Genomic DNA, 26,328 nt, shown 5'->3' with positions numbered 1-26,328 from the left:
CAGTCATGTATATAATTGCTTTTTGAAAAATGAAAATACTTATCTATGCACAGTGGTATGTGCCTATAATCCTAGCACTTGGGAGACAGAGGAGGGAAGATTGTGAGTTCAAGGTCTCCATGCACCACATAGTGAGAGTGTCAAAACAACAGGGCTGGAGAGATGGCTCAGTGGTTAAGAGCATTGGCTGCTCTTGCAGAGGACCAGGTTTGGTTTCCAGCACTCACACGGCTGTTAACACCTATCTATAACTCTAGTTCCAGGGACTCCAACACCCTCTCTGGCCTCTGCAGGCAATGGTCTGGAGGTCTGAGTGAGTACTCTTAGAATTATAGTGAATGAAAACAAAACAGCAACTAAAAATACTACCCAGGGCTGGTGAGATAGCACCACTGGTAAAGGTAACTGCTGCCCAGCCTGACGACCTGAGTTTGACCGGTCCTCAGATCCACACGATGGAAAGAAGACCGACTCCTGTACATTGTTCTCTGACCTCCACTCCTTGCCTTAGCTCATGTGGACCCCCACACATAAACACAACAAATAAATGTAATAAAAAGTTTAAAATGCTATTTCAAAGTGCTACCATAATACATGATTCCATGTGTTTAACATTCTTGAAATAAAATTATAGAAATGGGTGACAGATCTGTGATTGCCAGAGGCTGAGAAGAGAGAGGGCGACTCACAGGGCAACATAAGGGGTGGGTGGAGGAAGTGTTCTACATCCTGACTGTATTAATGTCTATTTTCTGACTGTAATATTGTGCTGTAAAGCTACAAGACTGGGGTGGGGGAGTAAGGGAACATGGCTCTGTGCATTATTTCTTGCAACTCTTTATGAATAATACAGTTATCTCAAAATGAAAAGTTCCCAAACCAAGAAACAACTGCCTGAAAAAATTTAACAATAGACAGAGCAAAAAGTGGGGACTAAAAACGAACAAGACTGGAAGTGCAGCATGTATGCCACCTGGGCTCCTCCTCAAGCCACGAAAAAAGAAAAGTCAGACTCTAGGAGAAAAGTCTTTTTTCCCTAGAGTCTAACACACGGGGCACAGCTCTGAGAACATGGCTTTCAACCAGCACTTATGCCCTCACACGTTGTGACCCACTGTGTTTGGGAAGTTTCAGTTTTGTGATCAGACCACGCCTTCCTTTTCTCAGAAGGCAAGCAATGATGGGAATTTTCATTCCCGTGCCTGTATGTGGTCACATAATTGAAAGCACTGTTTAAGCGTCGATAACGTTTAAAAATATTTATTGGAGGGAAATTGGTTGGCAAGTTTAAAAATCCTGTACATAGTCATAGTAAAACTATAGAATGCACACTGAACAGAGCTAAGGACAGACGGAAAGAAAGCTTTGATCTCTGAAAGTTCTCGTGGAAGTAGATCACACTGTGAATTTAGGTTGATTAGTTCGGCTAGTTTAAGCGGGAACACACATCCCACTTTAACAAGTTTTCCCAGTCTGGTCGGGTCCAGATATTGGCTCTGGTTGCTGACGCTGGGTGGCACTTTTAGGGGGTGGACCTTGGCTCTCTCCGGGCGACGGCTGGACTGGCACGACGAGTTCCCAGCGTGTCACCCCTGGCTAACTCAGGCTTGCCCACTCACGGCTCCCCGGTGGCGTTAGCCGCTCTTCCAGAGGTTTCCCTGGGGGAAAGGCTGACCCTGAGCAGCACCACCCCCGCCCGGGCCTGGACCGCCTGCTCCGCCTGGGCCTCTCCCGCAGCTGGCTGGCCGGGCGCGGCCAGGGGACGCGGTGCCCTGGTCCCCGCCAGTTCCCGTTCCGGGCCCGGGAGGCACAGTGCCCGCCCAGCTCGAGCGCCGAGGCGCGACCCGCCGCGATCCGCAAGCCTAGCCTCGGCTCCCACGACACCGCGCTCCCGGGTCACCGCGTTCCCGGGTCACGCGCTCCCGGGACCTTGCTCTTGCATCCAGCCACTGTTAGTCCGGTCATCCTGGTAAGTCCTGGGAGTTAGCGCGGGCAGGTTTTCCGGGTCCCGGGCTCTGCCCGGCAGAAGGCACCAGGAGGCGGAATCGGCTGTGGGCAGGCCAGGCTGCGGGTGCACAGCTTCGGGAGAACTCGGACTGAACCCTGTCTGAGAGGCGCCTGAGTTTGAGTACAGCCTCGCAAGTTGAAAGGCATGCACTCCATTGCCAGCGGGGTCCTTAGTCCCACTGTGGTCTAAACCGGCATTCTCACTCAGTCCTGCCTGCAATTTAGAATCATCTCTGCGCACTTGGAAAATCCAGGTGCCCGGGCTAAACCCCAGACTAATTCTGTTGGAATCTCTAGGGTAGAACCCAGACCTCGGTTTTGCCTCAGAGGTCCCCGGATGATTCTAATGGGCGCCGAAAGTTAGGAACCAGAGACCAAAGGTGAGCCTCCAAAAAAAGAAAAAAAAAAAAAAAAAAAAAACGGGTGGCTGCTGAAGGGGACCTTCCCCTTCCCTGAGCACAGCCTGCGGACAGGCTGGCTGCTTCCAGTGACCTGCTTGGCCCTGAGGTAGGGTGAGGACTTCCCTTGAGTTTCATGGGATACAAAATAAGGAAGCGAGACAATGCTTGGCAAAGTGGCCTGGATGTCAAATTCAAAAAGCTCTCCAGTGTGCAGTGTTTTTCACAGATTGTGAAAAACATTAAGAACGACAGATTGCCAAGCACCTTTGGTTCTGAATGCCTGGGTTCTTGGGATTCAAAATTGTCTTGAGAGGCCAGTGAACCCTTGACAGTTGCGACTTTGAGGTGCTTGTAGGACAGCATCGGATTGCGTCTCTAAAAGCAAGCTCCCTGTTTAAGATGTTTACCCTGCGTGTTCAGAATACCTTGACTCCCCTGTTCTCTCACCTGGGGCCACCAGTGATCCGGGTGCTGCTAGACAATGGACAGGCATCCCCAAATATGCTGTGTGGATGAGAAAGGCAAATTTATTTTTGGATGTCAAAGCATGGATTGATGTTTGTTTTTTCTTCATATTGTGTGGAGTAGAGTTTACAGACATGCACAGTAGCAGCATACTGCAACTTCATCAATGTGTGTAGACACTGGATCTCTGAGGGCCAGTATGAGTCTCCTGTTTAAGAGTGTCTGAGTGGAGGTAGTGAAGACTCACTCAGCAGTCTTCTCAAGATCACTCATCCACAGGTGTAATGCTCCTTGTTGAATGATTTCACATAGAGAGATGAGAGTTTCCTCCTTAGTTGATCTTTACAATGGGTTGCATTTTACTCCTTTATGTGGCAAATTTCTAGTCATTTGACAAGATGTAGGCCAGTTGGGTTCTCTAATAATTCCAGGGGGACAGCTGCTGTATTTCTGGGATTTCCTAGCTGCTGCATAAACCTCTCACAACATCATTTTCAAGCTATCAGATCTTGAGTAGATCACACCATTTTGTATTCCCTATTACCTGTGTGTGGTGTGAATGTGTAAACGACAGATGAATTGACGACAAAATGACAGGTAGATAGGTGTATTTTAGAAAACCACTGTAAGCATCCTTAACATTTTTCCTTTTGAGAATTTCACATGTGAGTACTGCACTTGCATCATTTCCATCCCTTTTTCTCCTTCTTCAACTCTTTCCACTTCCTCTCCATCAATTTCTTGAGCTTTGATTATTAATGCTACATATACATACATATATAAAGTAATGGGTTCATTTCGTGGTGCTTGAGGATACATGTATTTGTGGCTGACCACTTGGGATTGGATAACCCACCAGGAAGCTTGTCCCTGGAGAAAACTGATTTTCCAGCCCTCAGCAGCCATTGAGCCTGTAGCTCTTCATCTTGAGGTAGAGCACTGTGAAATTTGCCCCATCCACATCAGCATGTCAACTGGTGGTGTCATGCAGGTCTTGTTTAGGCAACCATGTTGTTGAGAGTTCGTGGAAGCAGCTTCCATTATGCCTAGAAGACACTAGTAGCAGGTGTCCTGGTCCTCTGGCTCTTATAATCTTTCTGCCCCTTCTTCCTCCATGTTCCCTGAGCCTTCAGTGTAGGTGTTGCAGTGTAGATGTGTCCATTGGTATTGGGCACCCCAGGTCCCTTATTCTCTGCTTTTTGACCAGTTGTGGAACTTTATAATTAGTCTCTATCTGTTGCAAAAAGAAATTTCTTTGATGAGTGGTGAGAGCTACACTTATCAAGCTAGTATGAAGCACAACCGAGAAATGCAGATTTAAAATCAGGGCAGAGAGGTGCAAGAGGAGCTTTTCAAAGGCTGCAAGAATAAGAATGGAGAAATAAGTCAAACTTAGAAGGCCAGTAAACCTGAATGCAAACTGAATCTGTCACTTTAGTAATGTGATCTTGGGCAAGTTACTTGACCTCTCTGAACCTGTCTTCTTACTGGTAAAGTAGGGACAAAGTGATAACTCTCTCCTGAGGCTAGCAGCCCAGCAAGGTAATAATGTGCATGGCATACATTGTCTCCTAGCAGAGGCTGTTATTGGTAGTTACCAGACACAGTAGAGGCAGTTTATGTGCCACAGTCATTTATTTAGTACAGCTACTACAATGAGGAGTGCCCAGAATCTGTCTTCCTTGAAGCCCCACTCTCCCACCCTTATGCACAAAATATATTTTTAAACAATTACCTTCCAGAAAGTGGGGCCATCAGCAGTATTCAGAATTAGTGTGGGACACACATGCCTCTCCTGTTAGCAACAGCCTCAGATCCTGCACCCAGTGTTCCTGATTTTCTTTTGCCTCTTGGTCTAGGGATAGGAACTCTTTCTTCAATGATCAAGGTCAGGAATTTGTGGATGGGTGACTACAATCCTGCAACTGCTGATGTCTGCTTCTGAAACTTCCACCCAGCTACCCACACTGCTGGGACTGCCTCTCCAACAGTAACAGCAGCAGCACTGTTTAGGCATTTGAAATATAAGCTGTGAGCAATGGAAGTCAAGTATCTGAACAGTATGCGTGATCACTGATACTTGTTTCAACAAAAATACCAAAGCTTTATCTTTTATCCAAAGAAGACAAGCCCTCTGCCACTGTGGTATCGCCAGCTCTCTTTTACTTTATTACTATTATTATTATTATTATTATTACTTTTTTGTATTCTTTGAGACAGGGTCTCCCTGTAGCCCCAGCTGGCCTGGAACACACCATGTAGACCAGGCTGGCCTCAAACTCACAGAGATCCGAAGTTTCTCCCCTTTATGAGAAACCCCTCTCACCCTTCATCTCAGATTCTCTCTACTAGCCAGGACTAAGCAGCTCAGCATGCTCTCTGTCTCTCTGTCTCTGTCTCCTGTCTCTGTCTCTCTCTGTCTCTCAAGTGCACGCTTTCACTCAGATTTTCTGGTTTTGTTTTGTTTTTTGTTTTTGTTTTGAGAGGGTCTCCCTGTAGCCCCAGCTGGCCTGGAACACACCATGTAGACCAGGCTGGCCTCAAACTCACAGAGATCCGCCTGCCTCTGGCTCCCGAGTGCTGGGATTAAAGGCGTGCACCACCCCACCTGGCCCAATAGAAACATAATATAAGCCATATATACCTTTATATTTTCTAATCGTCATTTAAAAATCAGTAAGTTTAATGGATCCGCCTGCCTCTGGCTCCCGAGTGCTGGGATTAAAGGCGTGCACCACCACTCCCAGCTTTCTTTTACTTTTTAAATATGGAGACAGAGTCTCACTAAATTGCTTAGGCTGACCTTAAACTGTCTGTAGCCCAGACGGGACTTGAACTTGTTTGTTTGTTTAGCCTCTTGGAGGGCTGGGGTTGTAGGCACCCTGCCACATATTTGCTTCAGAATTGTCATGTTCCTTGTTCTTCTGCTATTTTTTCCCCAACCACATAGGTTAGGGTAGCGGAACTAGGGGGATTTAATGACTTAGTGGACACATTCAGAGCCACATGCCACTTGGTAGGACAGTTACATACTGCTGAGGAAACTCCCTCAGTGATGAGAGAGATGTGAGCAGGTAAAAATTTACTTGGGACAATATTTATGTTGCTCTGATAACCAGAAAATTAAAAGTACAATGGCCAAGAACTTCTGCATTTCGTTTAACAGAATCTCAAATCTATGATCTTGAGAACAAACCTTCTGGAAGGAAATGGGTAGAAAGCTAGGCATCCTTTGAGGCATAACCTATCTTGGTATACTACAGACAACAGACCCCTTCCTTAAGAAAGCCATTCCTGGCTCCATTAAACAATAAAGTTTTAAAAATAATACAGTCAGGTTTGCTGAGGCTTCAAGTGAAGATTCCAGACTTCTGTATAGCAAATAACAGACATTCATGGAAGAAACCTTGGATTTTGGCATCAAATCACGGATCACACCACTACTTTGTTCCTTAACTGTGTCCTCCTTCATAGAATAGTTAACAATTCTTTCCTAACAGGGTGTTTGAGCCCTTGAGTACGCTTCCCACCCCACCCAGCTTCCAGTAACTGGTGATCATTACGTTGATAATAATTATAATGATGACTTTGGTTCTAGTGCTGGGTTTTATTGTTATTGTTTTGTTTGTCATTGCCTTCTGTGACCTTGGATAAGGTCCTTAATTAACCCCCTCAAGACTGAACTTTTGGATCTATAAAATAGGGGGAAGGATTGGTTTGATGCTGGATTTGGTGAAAATCCCCAAAGCCTGAACTTTTGGATCTATAACCCCCTCAAGACTGAACTTTTGTATCTATAAAATAGGGAGAAGGATTTGGTTTGGTGCTGGATTAAGTGATGCTGTGTCTAATGTGACAGACCTACTTAGTAACTCAGTATTTCCAGAGACTTGCTGTGTGCCACACTGGGCTAAGGGATTCAGGTGGGTGTTTTGTTTTTGTTTTATCACTTAGTCTTTTCAACAGCCCAATAACCCCTAGTTATTTCTCCATTCCAGGTGTGACAGCTTAGGTCCCCTCAGGTTAAAGAACTAGCCCCAAGCCAACAGTGCTCTACTCAGGACTTGAAGCCTGCCCAGAAAGCTGGGTTCTCTTTGTGGCTGCTCAATGAGTACACCTCCCTACACCTCCCTCCTTGCCTCCCTAGGCCCAGCACATGTAATTAAGAGCAGGTGTGCGCATGCTCCCTGTAGGACTGTGTTTCTGCCTTCTTAAGGAGTAGAAGTTTGAGCTTCCTCTTCCTGCCTCTCAAATGACTTTTAAATTTCAGCCACTGCTTAGATTGTAACTGAGCCCCTCCCTCCTGCCCCTCCACAGAAAACCAGAAACCCCTGTTCCTGGCATTGATTTAACTTTATTAGGGTGGATTACAATGTTTGTTTCATGATAAATGTCACCTGCGTATAGCACAACATGCATTCATGGTGGGCAGGTGGTGGGGGTGGTTTGGGAATACACAAACCCTGCTGAGCAGTTAGTTCTAAAGAGTTTAAACAGAATGCCCTGAAAAGCACAGTGGCCTGTTCTAAGTGCATCCTAATTTTTCACATTTCTTACTTCTCTGGCCTCCCATTTGCACCCCAGTGACTTGCTCCTCTTCCTGAGACCTGACAGTCTTCCCAGAGGTCTATGTGGAGTGGGTGTTGGGAGGACACAGGAGCCTATGTCAAGAGTGAGTGGTGGATGCTTTAGCGTTTCTAATAAGGAAGTGGCATTTCCAGGGGGCGTGAAGTGCTTTGCTGGCTCCCCAGCCTGGGGTGGAGAATGGTTGCAAAACTGCAGCTCCTGCTCTTTCTTACTCTCAGGGCCTTCAATTCTTCAACACAACACATTAATCAACAACTATTATCAGAAACTCCTCCTGGTTGCAGGAGTGTATTAAAAACTTGGAGACTGGGGACTGGAGAGATGGCTCAGCAGTTAAGAACTCTGACTGTTCTTGCAGAAGACCCGGGTTCGAATCCCAGCACCCACATGGCAGCTAACAACTGTCCGTAACTCCAGTCCCAGGGGATCCAACAGCATTGCACGACATGGGTGCACTTACCTACATGCAGGCAATACACTCATACACATAAAATTTTTAAAAATAATAATAAAAAAATTTTTAAAAAAACTTGGGGATTGAGACTGTAACACAGTGGTAGAGTGCTTGTCCAGTACTTATGACATTCTGGACTCAAGCCCCAGCACCACACTAAAAACATAATCCCCAAGCATCATTTTTGCCAGGTTTGGTGGTATACACTTCCAATCCCAGCACCCAGGAGGCCAGCCCAAGTTACACAGAGACCATGGGCTAATGGAGAGTGCAGGCTAGTGGGGGGGGGGTGTCTATAGCAAACTACCCTATACTGTGGTATAAACAGCAGTCATTAACTTCTTACAGTCCCGGAGGCCAGAAGTATAAGATGGGGGCTCTAGTGTGGCCAGAGTTGGTGGAAGTGCTCTACCTAATTATGGCCACGTCCTCATGGGGCAGAAGAAGAAAGCAAGACAGCTCTGTCCTGTTTCTTGTACATCCACTGGTCTCCTCATGGGAGCTTCGTTCTCAGGACCTCATCTAACCACTTTCCAAGGCCCCTTCCAAATGCTGTCCTGGTGGGGATTAGTACCTCAACTCATGAACTCAGAGGGAACACAGACATTCAGTCCACAGTGTGGGTAGGATGTAGATATAAAAGAAAATGCAGTAATTATAAAATGTGGAGTGAGGTAAGTAGAAACAGCTGTTGAACCAGAAGACCAAAGCCATCCTAGGATTAGGGGGTCTAGGCTACCTCTCTAGGGATGAGTCTTTCTGTAAGGAGTTGGGGATGCACAAAGAAGGAGTGAAGTCATGTGACAGGTAGGAACAACATGTGTGAAGGTAGGAAGGAACTGGGTAGGCAAGTAGTAAGAAGTCTGCCTGGTGAGACCTGAGGCAGAAGGGTATGAGAGCAGCCAGAGAATGAGCCAAGCTCAGGTCCTACTGAGCCTCCTGCACTGGATAAAGACAGGGGATTTCATTCTAACATGCATCCGTCTTCCATCTTTTCCCTATCATCCGTCTATAACAAAAGACCATGGGAAGTCTCTGCAGAAAGAGAGCAGGGGTGTCTCACATGAGATGGCCAAACTGGCTTCTATCACAGGCCCACTCTCATGACAACTAATCCAACTAGTCCAGTCTCTTGACAACCGCATTGTGTTAGTTTTCTGTTGCTGTGACAAAATACCTGAGAGAATCAACTTAAAATGAAGAAGAGTTTGTTTGGCTCATGGTTTCAGAGTTTTCAGCCATGATTCCTTGGCCCTGTTGTCTTTGGGTCTGTGATGTTGTGGAGGAAAATTGCTCACCTCATGGTGGCTGGAGTGAAAAGAGAAGGGTTTGAGATCCTAGTATTCCTTTCAATGGCCCACTCCCATTGATCTATTCCTTCTGCTAGGTCCCACCTCCAAAAGTTTCCACCATCTCTCAGTGGCACTATGGGCAGGCAACTAAAGCTTTACCATATGGGCTTCTGAGAGATTAAGTTACCACCTATAATGACCATTAACCCATGAGGACGGAGTCTCTAGGACCCAGTCTCCTTCAAAAGTCCTACCTCTACCTACTACTAACAGATGACTTTGAGTATTAAGTTTCCAACGCATACAATGTCAAAGTATAGCAGTTTGTGCTTGTTAAGCTTTAGAAACCTGGTGCTAGTCCATCCCTAACACTGAAGGAAAAAAGAAAAGGAGAAAGCAACATGCCTGTATAAAGTGGACAGTTTTCTCGGTTTCTAAACAAAGGAGCCTGGGTTTAGAACATAGTGAGAGAGTTTGGAGTCAGATGTGCCCACAGTGGCTGCTCTGGAGTTTTCTGGGACAGATGACTATGAATGGGTGGGGCCCTTGTAGGCACCTAGCATCATCAGGAGCCTCAACAGATGGTCTTTGGGAAAGTCTAGTTCATTTTAAGATTAACTCCTGAAGAAAGAACAAAAGACTCACTTAAGTACAGGAAAGTTGAGACTTGGGACTAGGGGGTCAGAGTTGACAGGCCCAAGATACTTGCTATCCCTTGGCTAAGGGAGGCAGCTGTTCTGTCCTCTGGCTGTGACTCTGGAAGCCCTGAAGCGGTGTTTTCCCCACCCTTATCAATTTCGAAAGTCCAAATTCATCTACTAGGGAATTTACATACCCTTGGGAGGCACAGGGTTGGTTTTGGTTTGTTTTTTCAGTCCAGGGGACTGAACTCAGAGCCTCCTGCCTAAGCATGTGATCCACCCTGAGCTACATCCTCAGAACCCAGGGTTTGGAAAAAAAGAAGTTCTTTACTTGGAATTTTCAGGTCACAGAGAAATGCTCCAGTCACTACTGAGTCTGAGCTCCCTGCTGTCCTGCAGCCAGGCATCAGTTCCCCCCCATCTTCCTCCCTTGTGTGTATTTTGGCAGGTCAGACAGGTCTTCTCCATATGACAAGAGCTCGCTCATCAAGGCATGGAGCAGCCTGGCCGAGGCTTGCAGGTTCAGGGGAGGATGGTTTGGGGTGGTGGCTCTGTCACCTTCTCAATGTCTTATTGCACCGCAAGGTTCACACACCTTGGTACTCTCCAACTGAGCCCTATGACAGATTGTGTCCCTGATTCTGCTGGCTGTGCAGATGTGTTCATCTGGGGTGAGACAAGGCCTCAACTGAGCCCTTTGGCCAACAGTCAGCAGACTTTTTATCTGCTCACAGCCAAGTTCTACATTAAGCTTCTATGGTGATGAACACATGTTGTTCTTGTGAAATGCCTTTCATCCGAAAATCCCTAACACCTTCTATATCAGTCTTAAATGAAGCTTCAGATGTTCTCTGGCTTGCAGATCTGCCCCATGTGTAGCACTGGTTTTTTTTTTGTTTTTTTTTTAATACTTTTATTTTATGTGCATGGATGTCTGGTGCCTGCAGAGACCAGAAGGCATTGGATCCCCTGGGACTTGAGTTATACAAACTGTGAGCCACCTTGTAGGTGCTGGGAACCAAACTCTGTCCTCTGAAATAACAGTCAGTGCTCTTACGTGGTAAGCCATCTCTCCAGTCCTGTAGCACTAATTTAAATTTCATTTCATTTCATTTCATTTATTTATTTGTGTGTGGCAGGGGGGTTGGGGGAACATATGTGGAGTCAGAGGACAATCTGTGGAAATCAGTTTTCTCCTTACACTACATAGGACCCAGTGACTGAGCTCAGACTGTTGGGCATGCACTGTCAGCTCTTCCTAATATGATGCTTCATCCACTAGCCCCTCAGAGATGAGCACCAGGAATGATGTCCCTCAAAGCCTGGATCAAACCAGGAAGTGCCTATCAACAGTTGAGCATGGAGTCTTAATAAGGCATTGGGGGAGGGGCATGGTCGCTTAAACTGCAGGTGATTAAGTTCCACAAAATTGCACACATAATGGCTTGGAAATTGAGAGCTGGGCTCTAGTTTTTTCTTCCCTCCTTCCCTTTCTTCTTTCCTGTTCTCATTGTATAACCCAGGCAGGCCTGGTTCTGGTACTCCTTCTGCCTTCCAAGCACTGGGTTTGTAGATTTGTGCCACCACATCTGGCTCTCTAGTTATCCTTTTAAGGCAGCAGTTAATATGAAAGGTGTAGAGCAACAGATGCTGGGAACACAAATCTGAATTTACTAGTAATCATTGGTGCCGTTCCCTGAGCAAATCTTTCACTTATGCAAACACACATGTCAGTGAGTAAGATACCATTCACCATCACTATCTGCTGGCCAGGAAGAGGATAATCAACTTGGAAAGAAAGTACCACCTCCTGTGAGAGAGACAGAGATAAAGTGCCATGGGAATTCCCAGAGGGGAGAATGGGATCAGGGGAGGGTCAATTTGAGACTGGGCTCTGGTCCTTCTCCCATTCTAAGTCTCGTCCCCGCTGAGAGATGAGAGAGACTCATCTGTTAAGGGGGCTACTTGAGTCAGAGCAAACAAAGAAAGCATTTGTCCTGTGGCCAGAAGCCCGTGATTCTAGTTTTGGTTGATCCACACCGCCTGCCAGCAGACCAGTGTCTCAGAGGAGTGGCTGTTTCTTTGTGCACTCTGGGTGGGGCTTTAGGGACAGAGGAAGGAGAAGCTTGGCTCTGAGGAATGTGGGATCATTCACTGGGCTTCCCAGAAGTCAGGCAGCTGTAAAAGGACTTCTGGGCTTCATCATGGGTCCACCGAATTCTTACGAATGCTTACGTCAGCTGTGTCTGCATTCCTTTCCTTGTGGGCAGGGTAGCAATATCTGTGTGTCTGGGGTTCACATTATATGGGGAGGGAGGGAAGGAGGGAGGGAGAGGAGAGAGAGGACTTTCTCTGTTTTGGAAAAGCTGAGGGATTAAATGTTTTCAGATTCTTAAAGTAAATGAGTACTAATGGAGCTTAAAAGCATCCAATAACAATGGCAGCTTCATTCACCTGCTGGAAGTTCTCCAGGGGGGTGGTCAGCTCTCTTCTGATGTGGCAGAGGCAATATCAGACTGGGCTTGTTTTCCAAGTTCTTTTTTTTTTTTTTTTAAGTATTTATTATATTTATTTTATCTGTATGAGTGTTTTGCCTGCATGTGTGCAATGTCCAAGGAAGTCAGAAGAGGGCATTGGATCCCCTGGAACTGGAGTTACAGACCGCTGCTAGGTGCTGGGACTCGAACTGGGTCCTCTGCAAGTGCAGCCAGTCAGTGCTCCTAACTGCTGAGCCCTCTTCAGCCCCCAAGTTAAGTTTCTTAAGAGACTGATAACACAAAGAGAAATAGAAAAGCATGGATTTTGGTGATCAATGCAGCAGGGAAGGGAAGTCCCACTGGAGCTGGATGAGCATGTGTGTTCCTTGCACAGCCATATGAGTGCTGCATAAAAATAGACTCGGCGTTAGTGCCTGTTAGCCAGCTCTGGGAAATGTTAGTCCTCCCACTCTGCTATCCAGCAACTAAAAGGGTGGTTCCATGCACTGCTCATTGTATCACATTTACTCTGAAAATCCGAGTAGTTCATGTGCAAATACAGTATAACTGCTTTCATCACTTATAAACTCCTCAGAAGAGGCGGCTGTGGATTAAAGTCCCTAGAATGGATCTTATTCCAGACAGAAACTGTTTCCTAAAGGAGAATCTAGATACGATCAATGTTCGTGAACATGCGTATTCAAGTTATCCCAAGAGTCACAGTCAAACTGGTATATAAACCTGATTGATATGTTCGGTCTGACATTTTGCCATCTGCATAATATCAACTCTGAGATGGGCAGGCACCTACTTGAAGCAGTCAAGGTTTGATAGTTTTAACTTATTTTAATTCAATCAATAAACTCTATTCATTTATTCCTGTTGTCCAAGACTGTGTGCACAGAATGTTTTGCAAATCCATATTTTGTAGTCTTTCCTAAACTAGGCTGGCCTCGATCTACAGAAATCCACCTGCCCTCTCCCAGTGCTGGGACTAAAGGTATGTACCCACCACATCTGGCTCACCAATATGCTATCTATCTCTCTGTCTGCCTGTCTCTATCTATCTATCTATCTATCTATCTATCTATCTATCTATCTATCTATCTATCTGTCTAATCTATCATCTATCTAATCTATCCTACATGTGTGTGTGGGGAGAGAGAGAGAGAGAGAGAGAGAGAGAGAGAGAGAGAGATTTTTGTTTTGTAGGCTAGGCTCATGATCTTCCTGCCTCGACCTCCCAAGTACTAAGGTTATAAGCATGTGCCACTACACCCCACTCTAGATGTGCTTTTAACAGAAAGGAATTAAAAAATGTGAAATGGTTTTCTTGGTAACTATTTGGATGGGGAGCAGAGTAGCAATAAGAGAGGTCCCTTGGCACATCCATCTGCTTTGGTGAAATCGAATTAAAACACTGCTGAGGTAAGGGTGGGGCACCGGGGTAAAGTGCTAACCTAGCACTCACAAGGCTCTGAGTTCAGTCCCAGAAGACAGATAGGGCATCAACAACAGACCACACTATCAATCCCACCATGGTCTAACGTGGAGAACCAATGAATTTACTGGGCTTACAGAACATGGTTAAGGGTTTACATACAGGAGTGTGGGTAACTCCCAAGCAGCCACATCAAAAAGATTCTCATCCCAGCAAGGATGATGAATAAGAATAGGCCAAGCCCCCTCCTTTTTCAGTCAGCCTCCCATGTTCTGTATATTGTAGAACCTTTGGAGGTCATAAGACTATGTCCAACTGAGGCAGAATTACATACAGTTGGGAGGGTGGTGTAGGAAGAAGAAGCTGGAATCTCAGGTGAGGGTCTAATGACCCTTCCTATCCTCATATTCTATAGGATATTAATAAGTCCAATATTGAAAGTCACTCACAAGAGGTCATGATTGTTAATGAAGAGAGCAGTGACTATTATGCTTGAAGGTCAGCGTTCTCCAACATACATGAGAAAATGGGGAAGGCAAGAGGTCTGGGGGAGACAGCTAAGTCAGTAAAGTGCCTGTGGCACAACTGAGGCTCTGAGTTGATCCCCAGAACCCACATAAAGAAGCCTGGCAAAGTGATATGCTCTTGTAATCCCAGCACTGAGAAGAAGACAAGCAGATCCTTGGAGTCCGTTGGCCAACTAGCCTAGTCTGTCAGCAATCAGTGAGCCCCAAGGCAATGAGAGACACTCCTCCCCAAAAAAAGAAAGGAAGGAAAAGGAACCCAAGGTGTACAGTTCCAGAGTTTGGGCTCTATCCTACACACACACACACACACACACACACACACACACACACACACACACACACACACACAGAGCATTTCTTCCCTAAAATGCTGCTTGAGTCCTGAGATTTAAAAAATTCTTTTGAAAAGTCAGCTCTGTTGACCTTTTCTCTGTTCTATTTTTGTGGGAAACTTGACTCAGTGTAAGGGATTTGTGAGCCCAGGCTAGGGGAGCAACTACCTGTTTGCAGTGGGCTAGCTGTGGTTCCAGAAGAAAAAGTACAGAATGCACACATCTTGTGCCACATCTACCACTGCTGGCCCAGGAAGCTCCACCACTACCCCCAGTTCTTGAGACATGGTAAGAGGCTGGGGAGTGTTAACCAGCCTTAGGAGGGACGCCTGAGTTGCTGAATGGACACTATACCTCCACTGAGGTTGTCTTCAAGAAAAGGGCAGGCATGGCTGTGTAAATTGTTATGTGATTGGTAAAGCTATTCTTTCACAAGTCAGGCCTTTTTGTGTTTGCAAAATCATTGTGCTTTTCTGAGTCCCTGAGCCGCAGGCCGCTTGTGAGCTTTCATTCCAAGAAAAGAGCTTGGGGAGGGAGAAACAGGACTGGGGAGAGGTGGATGGAGTGGCCGAGTTCTGATACTGGCCTTGCTTTTGTCTACATTACTGTCCATTCCCATCCTATATGAAGAAAAGCCTGACTACCTAGAAACAACTTTGGGGTGTAACTCTAAATAGCATCCTCTGCCTTGTTAAAGAATGTTTTCTGGGGATAGACTTAGATTGGTTTGAAATCTTTATCTGCTGGTATTGCAACACCAATTTACAGAAAGCTGGGTCATTTATTTTGAAATACATATAATTTCAAAAGAATGAAAGAATGAATGATGATTTCCAATAATTGGGGATCTAAAGAAAGAGTGAAATTGGGAAATGATTTCCTTGCAGTTCTGAACCCAACCCCCATCACTTGGATGGAGGCCAGATCCATCTGTTCTTCCCAAGAGTCAACTTTCATAGTCACACTCCATGCAGTGTTCCCTCTGCAGGTGGGTGTTGCACCAAATCCATTCTCCCTCACCCCCCACCCGTGCTGGCTCTTTTGGCTCTCAGATTCATGCAGGCCTAATGCCAACCTAACTGCTGACCAACTAAGCTACTACAATGTCCCTCTTAAGTTAAAGTCCGAGGAATAAGAATATTTGGGCTTGGCAACAAAGCTTATGCAAAGGCATGCATGCTGGTGGGCTCTTTCTCTCCCACATCTTGGCTAAACTTTGAGATCTGTGCCACCAGTGTTTGTCCCACCCCAGGTCTGTGCATGCCTCACCAAGATGGCGACTCTCCCCTTTTTCCCAGTGTCCTTAGTGCTTCCAAAAGTCCTTAGGGTTTCTCTCAGCATCTGTTCTTAGACCCTCTTCCTCATGACTGATTGGGTGGGAGGAGTGATAGTCTCAGAGGACATGCCTACCCAACAGTGGGTCTGGGGATGGTTTGGTATAGAACAAAACTCTTGCTAAGGGGGCTACCTCTGCTAGTGTTTTCTAGGCTACATGAACAAGGGCACACTGAGATGGTCTCTGTTCAAGGACACTTGAAACAATGGTGGCAGGTCTGGGTGGGTGTGTAGCGTTTGACTCTGTGTCCCTCTGGGCATCTCCATATCAAACTTTCTAAGAAAGCACAGCTCTGTGCACATTCATCTCATAACCTTCCACTACAGAGGCAGTCATGGGCCGGGCTCCATGGTGATCATGGTGACGAACCCAAGGATGCCCTCAGGAGAGTGCCAGACATGCTGGGCATATTTTTTTAAGTTAGCATACAGAGTGTGGGTGTCATCATGGTGTTTCATACATGTGTGTTATACTTTGTTATAATGTGTCTCTCTCCCCTACTGCCCTCCCCTAGTCCCTGTCCCGGCTCTTACAAATCCCCCCAGCAGTCATCCTTCTGCTTTTGTGTCTTGTGTAGTCCATTACCTACTCCCTATTCCATTAAAAATTTCTTTCTGGCCCATTCTAGTTTCATGACTCTGTCTCTGTCTCTGTCTCTCTCTCTCCTTCTCTCTCAAATCAAAGTTCTGCAAGTAAGAGAAAATGTTTCACTTAATGTAATGATCTGCAGTTCTATACTTTTTCTGGAAAATATTATGATTTCATTTTTCTTGACTCTCCAGAATCTCACACTAACTACACTTGCACCAGGTAATTCCTGGTTCTGAGCCTATCTGCCCTGCAGGATTCTCATCTCTGAGGGCAGGATCTGCTTAACCTTGTGGGAAAGTGCCTTTGTAAAGTGCACCCAACAATGACCTCAATCACCGAAGTTGGTGTGAAGATGGGGACAATAGGAAAGGTGAACTGAGGGGGAGGGTTACTGAGGAGTGACTCTGCCTACCCAGGTGTAGTAGGCACTTTGAGCACATTAACCCAATCCTTCCAGCAACACTTTGAGACGGGAATCTCACTTTGGGAAAACCGAGGCACATAACAGCTGACCTGCTAGTGAGTGGTGGTGCTTACAATGAGTGATCATTCCAAAAAGTCCCAGGAACATTCATTACCCCTGTGCCTCATCTCTTGTAGCTTGAAGAGCACAGGCCTGGGGCCCTGCCTGGCAGGCAAGCTCCGGTTGGCCGAAAGAGTCAGGTCTTAAGACCATAGTGCTGTGGAGGTCCCCAGGGCGGTGCATCTGACCTTACCTTGTCTTACACCCCACAGTATGTATAAACCAAGGCCCCTAGAAACTTGGTGTGTGGTAGCATGCATGTGCTGCAGGACCCGATACACAAGCACTGTGAGCAAGGGTGCACTCAAGGATTTCTGTAGGAAAGATAACGCTGCAACCCCAGGAGACTTTCCCTCCACCCCCCATCCCTGCCCAACCCGGCAGCATTGCTCATTGATGTTGAGGGTGGAACCCTGTGGGCCCTAGACTTACTGTGGCATGCACACAGGCTGGGCCAGGCTAAGGAAGACACTCCACTGGGCACCATCTTCGTGCCTTTGGGGCGTGGTGATTGCTCAGGTGTAGAATTCTAAACCTCAGTGAGACCCTCGAGTTCTTTTGCTATCATTAAAGGAAACTCGCTCTGCTCGTTGGAAAGCCAAGGCCTTTAGAAATCAGTTTCTGCAGCTCAAACAAGGGCCTTGGCAATCACAGAGAAACATGGGGTAATGGCGAGAGCACAAGAAAAACAGCACAAAACAGTGTGGTACCAACTGGCAAAATATCAAGTGTGCCACAGGACTGCCCATTGGTGAAGGCTGAAGGGAATTGCTCCAAAATGTCATCACATATGGCTGACAGGTGACTTTGTTTTTTCTCCTTTTTTTTTTTTCTTTTCCCTTCACAAATTTTCTACAGTCGCTGGATATTGCTTTTATGCTTAGTAGACAAGTGAAAACATAAGGACAAGCTAATGAGCTGAGATGGCTCATTCACACTATATTTTCTGACAGCAATGAGACAAAATTTTAAATCAATAATAAAAAGACTGCTAGGAAAATCTCCAAATTCACTGTCAAAGGAACAATAGAAATTGGGAAATATTTTTTGGAGTATGTAATAATAAAATAGAGAATGTCAAAATTTGAAATTGCCAACAAGCCTTCCCACCCAAGGTTGATCCCTGAGACTCACATGATAGAAGGAGAGAATTGACTGCCAAAAGTTATCCTCCAAGCTCCATGCATGCTCCTTCAGGGACACACACACACACACACACACACACACACAAATAAATGGAATACAATTTTTTTTAAACCTAGAAAGGACATCAGGAAAACATCTTCATAAAACACTTTTACCAAGTATCTCACTTTTGAAGAATGCACATCTCATTTCAGGGTGCCTGGGGGTGTGGAGAGGGAAGATAAAGCCAAGTGCCTCTGTCTTTAGAAGGACATTTGAAAGTGTGTGTGCCTGCGGCTTCTCCAGGGCCACCCCATGAGTAGGGGACAAAAGCAGGAAGTCAGTCTCCACCCTCCTCTTGCGGTCCCTGCTAGTTCATGCCTCTGATGGATCCAGGTAATGTTTATCATTATATATGGTTGACATTGTTTCACTGTGGGTCAGCAGCAAAGCCCCACAAAGCCACAAGACTTCCTTGCCTCCCCCCAGACCTTCCTCCATTCTAGGGCTCACCTCCTTTACAAAAATTATTTTAGATAATTTGGACTCTCGGAACTAGTGGTAGAAACTACTGCTCATGAGGACTTTTAATCTGTTTTCTTGGTGTGTTTTTAAAACTATATCAGGCGGATCCTCTGTGAGTTCAAGGCCAGCCTGGTCTACAGAGTGAGTTCCAGGCAGCTGGAGCTACAAGGAGACCCTGTCTCAAAAAAAACAAAAAAACAAAAACAAAAACAAAAGTAAAAACCCAAAAAACAAAAAAAAACCTATATATGACATGCATGTATACCATCTCTACAATGAATTTCCACATATTCATAAAGATTTATTCATTTACATTTTATGTGTATACGTGAGTGCCTGCATGTAAGTCTGTGTACCACATGCATGCCTGGTGCCCATAGACCAGAAGAGGGCACTGGATCCCCTGGAACTGGAGTTCCAGATAGTTGTGAGCTGCATGTGAACCTGGGTCACCTGGAAGAGCAGCAAGTGCTCTTAGCCACTGAGCCATCACCTTAGCCAGCTCTGATATTTCACATATTCTTTAAAGACCTTTTAAGCAGGTTGTGGTGGCATACAGCTATAATTCCAGCTCTTGGGAAGTGGTGTAGGAGGATCAGGTTCAAAGTCAGCATTTTGAGGCCAGCCCAGGCTACATTCAACCCTGTTTCAAAAAAAAATCAATAACAACAACAAACTTTTCAAAAGGTATTTATGAACAAGAGTAAATATTTGTGCTATAATTAATTGAAAACATGGAAAGCAACACAATTTTTGGTTTTCTTATCTAATATATGCATTCAAAGCTGTGCATTCTTCTTGTTTCCCACAAATTTGAATATTCTGTATTTTATTATCACATAGTTTGAAATATTTCCTAACTTCTATTTTTTTTTCTTTGACTGAATTTGGAGATTTTTCAACTGTCTTTTTATTATTGATTCCAAACTTAATTCCACTGTGGTTAGAAAATATAGTGTGAATGACTTTAATCCTTGTTAAGAATTTAGAGCAAGGTCTAGAATCTGGTCAGTTTTGAAGCATTTCATATGCTTCATGTCAGGTGTTGTTGGGTACAGTATTCTATACATGCCAATAAGAGACACTTATTTAGATCTCCCCAGATTCCTACTGGTTTTGTTTGCCTAGTCTTTGTTCTTTCAAGTAGTCTACAAAGCATATTATGCTGTGATTATGGATTTGGAATTCTTCCATTTTTGTAAAATTTTGCTTTAATGTATTTTCAAAATACGTTATTAGATGTATAAAAATGAAAAATGTTGGGGCTGGAGAGATGGCTCAGCACTTAACAACACTGACTGCTCTTGCAGAGGACTCGATTTCGATTCTTAGCACCCACATGGTGGCTATGAACCATCCTTAACTCCAGTTCCAGGGGAATCCAAAGCCTTCTTCTGACCTCTGAGGCACTGCACGACAGGGATGCACTCATATACATGTAGGCAATACACTCATTCACATAAAATAAAAGTAATAAATAAAATTTTTAAAAAAAGAAAAGAAAAATGTTGTGGCATCCTGAAGAACTGCACTCATCATATTGTTGTGAAATTCTTAAATCTAACTTAATTTTCTTATTTTTTTTTTATAGAAGGAAGAGTTTCTTTAGCTTATAGTTCCAAAGGGGTACAGTCCATCGTACCAGGGAGACATGGCAGCAGAGGTGGCTGGAATAGGAGAGGAAACTAAACTCTCACATTTTCAAGCAGACACAGGAAGCAAGAGAGCAACTTGAGATCCAGCAAGGCTTAAGAACTCTCTAAGCCTGCCCCCAGCATGGCCATACCTATGACCTCCCAAAATGGCACCAAGTGGGGACAAAATGTCCAAATACTTGGACCACCACATTCTACTCCTTGGCCCCCATAGGCTCATGACCATATAAAATGCAAAATGCATTTAGTCCAACCTTAAAAGTCCCCAAAGTCATTACCAGCCTCAATACTACTCAAAAATCCATAGTCCAAAGACTCTTCTGAGGCTCAGGGAAATCCCTTAATTGTAAGCCCCTATAAAATCAAAAGAAAAACTACATGCTTCCAACATACAATGGAACTGAATACACATTACCATTCCAAAAGGAAGGAATAGAGGCATAGTGAGGAAAAACTGGGCCAAAACGAGACCAAAAACAGGAGGGAAAACACCAAATCCAGTAGCTCCATGTCTGACTTCTGGGACTTTACTTCCAAAGGGCTTAGATAGCTCAGCCTCTCCAGCTTTGCTGCGTGCAACCAATATACATCTCTCTCTCTCTTGGGCTAGTACCACTCCCTCTAGTGCAGGTCTTCTTGGCAGATGACTCACAGCTCTGACATCATGAATGACTTCTTGGGATCTCCACTACCAACCAGGCTTCACCTTCACAGCTTCATACAGTAGCCTATCAGGGCCTTCCTTATGCAGAAGCACACCAGCTGCATGCTGCCTGGCCTCAGAAGCTCCCTGAAAACTTGGAGGAAGAACTGATGACCCCTTAACTCTTAACGTTTTTCATGCCTCTAAAGCCAGCACCAGGTGAACGACACTGCCAAGTTTGGCTGCAGTTTGGGACAGATCCAGCCTGCTTTATCCATTTTAGAAGCTTTTGTCTTCAGTGGCCCCTGCAGCATTTTCCTTTCACAAGTTGGAGGCTTAACTGCGTATGGTCTTACCCTGGAGACACTCTTTCCACTGTTTAAGTGCAAATATCTAGGCTTCTCCTTAATCACTTTGATCTCCTTATCAAAGGGATCCTCTCCTTCAGCACATGTCTTGGGTTCAACATTTATCTTCCTAACGCTCTTTTTCAATCCAAACTATACAGTCTGTCTTTCTGTTCCATTTGTCTTTTTCACTGTAGCTCTGCATAATATTCAACATTAAATAGCCAAGCCACCATTTCTATGTTAAACTGCCTTGAAATATTCTCCACCAAAGAAATTAGTCTATTGCTTTTCAACTTAGCTTCAGGCAAACTTTTTGGCTGTGGGCAGACTCCAGCCAGACTCTTTGCCAAAATATCCCAATTGTTGCTTAAACCCTTATTTCCCTCTGGAACTACATTGTTCTCAGCACTACTTTCTTCCGGGCACTTACTAGCATGGCCTGTTAAGCTCTGCTTACTGCAATCAACCCAAGATTCCAAAGTCTTCCACATTCTTCCAAAACGCCTCATGGTCAGGTTCTTCACAGTCAACAGCCCACTTTCCAGTACCAGTTGCTGTATTAGCTACTTTTCTGTTGCTGTAACAGAAACACTGACCAAAGCAACTTAAAGAAGAAAGAGTTTATTTAGCTTACAGTTCCAAGGGGCACAGTCCATCATGGTGGGGAAGCATGGTAGCAGAGGTAGCTGGAGTAGGAGAAGAAGCTAAACTCTCACATCTTCAAGTAGGCACAGGAAACAAGTCTAACTTAATTTTAATATAGCCACGCCAGCTTTTCCTTTTTCATAGTTAATTAAACTCCGTTATCTTTTTAAAGATACATCTCTTTAAATAGCAAAGCATGCAGTTTTTTTCTACCAAATCTGCCAAATCATGTTTTATAATTGTTGTATTTAGACTATGCATATTTGATTTAATTACTAATATGGTGGTTTATATTCTCTCTTTTGTTTTTGTCTCACCTCTTTTCTCTTTCAAAATATTTATTTTTATTTTTAATTTTGTGTGTGTATGTCTGTGTGTGGGTGTGGCCTAGAGAGGCCAGAGGCATCAGATCCCCCTGGTGTTGGTGTTACAAGTGGTTGTGAGCTGCTATACCTGGGTACTAGGAATCAAACTGGGATCCTCTGCAAGAAGAGTACACACTCTTAACCTCTGAGCCATCTCTTCAGCCCATGTCTCATCTCTTTTATAATTTCTCTTTCTCTGCCTTTTGTTAGAAATAAGCACATCTGTCCTCCCTCCTTCTGTCTTGCATTCTTTCCACAGGTTGCCAACTGCTGATGTTGAGACAGGCACCACCACAAGAGGAGACAAAGCAAATCAGCTCTGGGCCTTAACTTGTCACCCTTTGTCCTAGCTTGCTTCTCTGTTGCTGTGATAAACACTGACCAAAAGCAACTTGGGGAGGAAAGGATTTATTGCATCTTACAGTTCATCATGGAGGGACTCCAAGGCAGGAACTCAAGGCAGGAATATGGGGGCAGGAACTGAAGCAGAAACCATAGAGAAACACTACTCATTGACTTGCTCTCCCTGACTTGCTCAGCTACATTTCTTACACAGCCCAGGTTCATCTGCCTAGAGATGGCACCACCCGCTGTGTGCTGGGCCCTCCTACATCAATTAGCAATTCAGAAAATGTCCCACAGACATGCCCATAGGTCAATGTGATGGAGAAAATTCCTCAATTCAAGTTCCCTCTTCCCAGGTGTCTCCAGTTTGTGTCAAGTTGACAAAACTAACCGGCACACCCATCCTTGGACTTTCTCAGCTGCTTGTCCTAAAACATCAGATCAGGCCACAAGGTCACTGCCTGGGAGTCCTTTCTACCACATCAGCTAAAAAATTAACAGAGTTCAAGATGGTCGCATGAATGACCTCTAATAGATCCCTCATCCTCAAAATTAGCAAGTGTACAAAGACCAGGAAGTGTGGGGGGAGGTTATTGCTGAGGCAAAACCTGGTCCTATGAAATGCATTTGGAAAGCCTCAGAGTTTTGTTAGACTTAAATCACAGCATTTGTTCTTAGTTGATTTAAAAACCTTGAATACTGAGGTGGAGGGGGCGCAGGGGGTCTCACACAAACATTACTAGTTTCCCACTAACTTTGCAGATAATGCCTCTGCTGTGTGGGTCATGATCGTACCATTGCCTAGGTTACTTTGGAGGGATTCGAAGGCAACTTTTGCTAAAATAAAATAAAATAAAATAAAATAAAATAAACATTCATTCTTGACTTGGACTGCAAAAGCTAGAAAGATTTGAATATGCTCTTCATAGAAAGCTTGACAGGGATTGGCATACATTACCAGCAGGAGTGTGACAGAGAAAGCCATTTCACAGTGACACCCAAGATTGGACATTGTAGACATCATGCAAATCACATTACATATGGGATAGACAAGGCTTCTTTATTGGGATTGCAGCTCACCAGCAGAAGGGACCTGACCCCAAAGAAATGGATTTCTACTGCAAGTGTAAGAAGCTGCAAAATTTCATCTAATATGTGACTGATAATGTAGTTAATTCAAATCAAGTATAAAACACCAGATTTCAAAGCCTTGGTGTGGAAAAAATGAATGCAAATATTCCTTCATAAATGTATGACATATGGAGTAAGATTTTTCACACATTGAGTTAATTGAAATATCCCTGATTTTATCTCTTTGCTTTTACTTTCATTAACGTGGCTATTAGAAATGTTTAAATTACTGGGGCCACTCACTCACATGGCTCAGTAGATAAAAGCACTTGCCTCCAAGCCCTGGAACTAACTCCTGAAAGTTGTCCTCTGACCTCCACATGTACACTGTGGCATGCAGCATGTGCTCACACGCGCACACAAACACACATACACACTAAATAAATAATAGCCATGAGCTTATATTTTATTTCAACTAAGCAATACTGAGCATCTTAAAAAATTAATTACTCTCTTCAAGCACAGAAGTGAATGTAGATATTCATGAAGCTGAGGCAGAAGGATCACTTAAGCTCACCAACCTGCGCATCATATGAAGATTCTGTTACTCATATGTGTGTGTGTGTGTGTGTGTGTGTGTGTGTGTGTGTGTTATTTCTTGAGACAGGGTCTCCCTATAGCCCTAGCTGGCCTGCAACTTGCTATGTAGACCAGGCTGGCCTCAATGTCACAGAGATATGCCTGCCTCTGCCTCCTGAGTGCTAAGATTAAAGACATGCACCACCATGCCTGGTCCTTTAAAAATAATTTAAAAATTATTTTTAGTTATGTGCATGTGAGTGTCTGTTTAAGTGAATGCCATGTGTGTGCAGATGCCCTCAGAGGCTAGGAGAGGGTGTCAAATATCTTGGAGCTAGAGGTATAGGCAATTATGAGCTGCTAGACTTGGGTACTAGGAACTAAACTTGGGTCCTCTGGAAGAAGAGTAAGTGCTCGTCACTGCTGAGCCAGTTCTCTAGCCCTAGGAGATTGTCTTAAAAAAAAAAAAAAAAAGAAAGAAAAAAAAAAAGCTCTGCTCTCTACTTCTTTTCTCCTTTCAGTGACTGCCTGCCCCTAACCCTTGTTTTATATTTAATTTAGAAATCCAAGTTGCAGAATGGAATCTAGGCACCAATTTCCAGTTTTGTCCCAATTTTCCCGCCAACGTGCATCCTTATGGCTCTATTCCTCCAGCCTGGGAAGGCCCCAACTCTCACAAGCCTAGGACTGCCCAGCCTGGCCTTTCCTTTCTCCCTTTCTCCCAACCCCTACTCACCCTTTCTTCTCTCCCTTTCCACATGCCTCCCACCACCCACCCTTTATAAGGAAACAACACCAAGGATCTCTCAGGGCCAGGAGACACCCGACTCTCCTGTGTTCCTGGTAGCAGATGAATAGTGAATGTCTCCGTGGTCTCCCATAACACAATCTGGTCTGCCTTTGGATTTTGTTTACCAAGGTAGTGTTCAGTTTCTTTGATTCCCCTCTGACATCCATCCCTCCTTAAGTTCCTGCCAAATTGAGCTAACTACACACTCGATTCCATCTCAAACCAGGGCTCTGGATAAGTAGAAAAATGCAGCGTCTTTGCCAGCTGGTTGTCAGGTAACCAACTGCTTTGTTCAGTTGGTAAGAAATCTGGAGAAAGTTTCCACTTTTGCTGGCAAGAGAAGTATCTGTTACAGAAAAAGGCTGGAAGGACAGAGAGGGAATAGTTTTTGTAGGAATCTCAGGTACAGGAGAGAAGCAGATCATAAACAGAATCCTCACTGGACAGATCAGAGGAGAACAGGAGGAGTGGAGGAAGTTGTGAAACTCCATTTCCTAACCTCCTAAAAAATGCTGAGTCACCAGAAGAGAAAGTGGCTTCCTTTCTTGTTTTTTCTCAGACCTGTGACTATCTTACAGGGAAAGTCTAAGTCCTGGGCATCATCATTAACATTCCTCCAAGACAGCCTCAAACCCAGGGCCTTTCTAAGCAGTGCCTCCAACTGAAATGCAGTCAGTGCTGGTGAATTTAGAAATGTGTTACTTTCAGGAGGAAGGGGTGGAGTGTTAACTGGAAATGTCCTCTGACCACTATACTGTAGGCAAGCTGTAGTCACACCTCCTTCCCACACTCATCAAGGAGTCGAGGGGGGAGTCAGTCAGTTACCCCCCTTACCCAGTCAGTCAACCTTAGCTGCATGTCAGGGGAAGGGCAAAGGATATATAAGCTGAGAACACCAAGTGGCACCTCTCTGACTATTTTGTGTGGCTGTCGGGAGGTCACAGGATCTGTATGACTGTGGACTTTATGGTGCAACCATAAATGTGAGGAGCCCACTCTTCTGTAAATAAACCCCTACCCTATGCTCTGTCAAAAAAATAATAATAATAAGGCCGGGCGTGGTGGAGCACGTCTTTAATCCCAGCACTTGGGAGGCAGAGGCAGGTGGATCTTTGTGAATTCAAGGCCAGCCTGGTCTATATAGTGAGTTCCAGGACAGCT

The 26,328-nt window shown here is 44.8% G+C and overlaps 1 protein-coding gene across 3 annotated transcripts in view; it reads left to right on the top strand.

Moving 5' to 3' along the window:
• Positions 1–1,299: 1,299 nt before the first annotated feature.
• The window catches only part of Nod1 (nucleotide binding oligomerization domain containing 1), a 54,442-nt gene continuing 29,413 nt past the window's right edge, over positions 1,300–26,328 (top strand). For all 3 annotated transcript variants that reach the window (XM_008841540.3, XM_017800232.2, XM_029567534.1), the window contains exon 1: positions 1,300–1,969. The gene's annotated coding sequence lies outside the window, so the exon portion shown is untranslated. The remainder of the gene's footprint in view (positions 1,970–26,328) is intronic.

Source organism: Nannospalax galili, unplaced genomic scaffold (genome assembly GCF_000622305.1).
Source record: "Nannospalax galili isolate Female #2095 unplaced genomic scaffold, S.galili_v1.0 scaffold158, whole genome shotgun sequence".
In the NCBI taxonomy this organism is placed as follows: Eukaryota; Metazoa; Chordata; class Mammalia; order Rodentia; family Spalacidae; genus Nannospalax; species Nannospalax galili.
This window is presented reverse-complemented; position numbering and strand designations above follow the sequence as displayed.